The sequence below is a fragment of the Meleagris gallopavo genome, chromosome 2, assembly GCF_000146605.3.
Source record: "Meleagris gallopavo isolate NT-WF06-2002-E0010 breed Aviagen turkey brand Nicholas breeding stock chromosome 2, Turkey_5.1, whole genome shotgun sequence".
Classification (NCBI taxonomy): domain Eukaryota; kingdom Metazoa; phylum Chordata; class Aves; order Galliformes; family Phasianidae; genus Meleagris; species Meleagris gallopavo.
The window spans coordinates 27248160-27250464 of NC_015012.2; the positions used below are offsets into that span (position 1 = coordinate 27248160).

Sequence of the window (2305 nt, forward strand, 5' to 3'; positions counted from 1 at the left end):
TCTGTAGATGGAGCACATTCTTACACCTGCGTGCAAAGCCGGAGCTACGGCAGGAGCTGAGCGCTCAGTGCGGCTCCCGGGTGAGCGGTGGGGGGGGGAGAGGGGGGGTTGGGGGAGGGGCGGGGAGGGAGGCCCGGGGGGCTGGCGGCTCAGACGAGGCTTTGCGGTGAACTACGAGGAAAGTAGGTGAAAGCAAGTGGGAGCGCATTGTCGCGTTTCTTGTTTGGTGCCAAGAGAAGTTTTTAAGGAGGCTGTTCTTCTCACCTTGTGTTTGTGGATTGTGGAAGTTGTTTTTGTTTGAGCCATGAGATTAGAGCAGAGCTGAACACACAGTCGTGGGCCCAGTCAGTGTTGTCGCCCCCCCTCCCCAAACTGTGGTCAGGAGGGTGCTGAGATCCCTGGTTGGGAGTGCATATCGGGAGGGAATGTGTGGGGAGAGGCTTCTCATGATGTGGTGGTTAGTGAGATGTCAGGGAGCTATTTGGAGTGACAATTCATTGATGTCTGAATTAGATTAACATATTACATTCATTATTTACAGGCAAAAGAGTAATGACAGTAAATGGTGAATTAGTTTCAATGTAAATATCTGTAGCAAAGTTTAGAGCATACACTGAATCTAATAACATCTTGGTATAAAGTCATGTCCATTAATCATCGAGGAGGGAAGGAGACTGAGGAAGTGTCTTACTGAGACCACTTGTACCTTTTACAGCATACCAAAAGCGGATCAAATCTGTGGGACATGGCACAAGGAAATAATTATGGGCAAAGCAGCAATGGGGTGGCTGATGAATCCCCAAACATGCTGGTGTACAGAAAGGTAAGCTTTGTTTTTTGAAATCTGAGAAGGTGCTTCAGGAAACGATGTCCTTGACTCTTTTGCTTAGCAAGTGAGACCATTGTTTTTACTGTTTCTCTCCACCTTTCTGAAGAGAAGCTACTGCTGTGCTTTGCCATGAATGGAGCAGTGTGATTTCAGGATGTGGTCACCTGATATGAATTTGGAATGTTTTGGCTGCTGATGTTTATGCTATCTAAGGCAGATCAAACGGCTTGTGAGAACTAGATCTATACCTCAGGAACTGCTAGCGACTCTTTTTTTATGAAGTGACTAGATTTCTTGTTTTGAATAGCAAAATATATGTGCCTTAACTTTGCATCACGTTCAGAAACTGTTTAGAATTTGAAATCTTCATGTATTCATTTTATGCATTGAAACATATGGCATGTGATGGTGGTGATGTGTCAGTCTGGAAAATGTTGTGGGTTCAAGTGTTCACTCACAAAATCTATTAATAAAATGAATGCAGGCATTATACTTATCTGCAATCACCAGAACATAAAAACAGAAAAATTGAAACAAAACACAACATGACAACACAAATGTACACTCTGGGGATTCTCTCTGGAAAGCATATCTAATGTAGTTATTCTAATTCCATCAATACACAAATTTCTAGATCCCGAGCTCCAACAGTGTGGTTTATATAGCCTCTACACTTTCATTTTTGTTAAAGTAGATGCTTGGGGATTTTGTGATGGGTTGATACATCTTTATTTTTCTTTATTTTAAACTTGACAATTGTCACTCTTCCAGTGAATAAAAAAAATTATGGTAATAAACACATCTTAATAATGCAGAAGAATAGCTGTTCTTGCAAACTGAAATATGTAATTGCACAACTACTTGTTTATTCCTAGAATGCAGTGCTTTCTAACTTGTTTGTGGTTGTTTCTATCAGGTGGAAAAATCAATGTTTTTTTTTTTTCTTAGAGCCTTCAACTTTTCTTTTTGCAATTTAACTGTAATAGAAAATATCTGAATACGTATCAGATAAGTTTTTGAGGTGAACTGAGGTATCATCAGTAACTGTGTTTTTTCCCCAGAAATTATAAAATAGTTTCAAAATGAAGACTGATACATACTCTATTTTTTCATTCTTATTTTCAAATATGTTGCTGATTTCAGTGACTTTCAGTGTTATTTTCCATTATTTACTGTCTTGGAAAATCAGGCTTCTTTTTACACAAATGAGATTTATGAACTTAATCTTAGTTATACATGTGTGTAAGAACAGACATCTGGAAAAAATAGAGTACCTTACCAGTAACTTGACAAGTGTGTTTCAAAATGAAATAATGTGCATGAATTTATATGTAAAAAAAAAAATGTGCTGTGCAGATATAAAGCAATATAGCAAAGCTTATTGTCCTTTACAGGCTTCTGATCTTTCCGAACAGCATCTTTTCATATTTGTCATGTACTTCTATGCTGAAAAAGTGCTTATTTAGTAGATGGGGG

The 2305-nt window shown here is 38.9% G+C and overlaps 1 long non-coding RNA gene across 1 annotated transcript; it reads left to right on the forward strand.

The window, feature by feature from the left end:
* Position 1: 1 nt before the first annotated feature.
* On the forward strand, positions 2 to 2287 carry LOC109366407. Its single transcript, XR_002112718.1, has 3 exons — positions 2 to 80; positions 716 to 823; positions 936 to 2287. It is a non-coding gene; the product is annotated as an uncharacterized LOC109366407 (long non-coding RNA).
* The last annotated feature ends 18 nt before the right edge of the window (positions 2288 to 2305 follow it).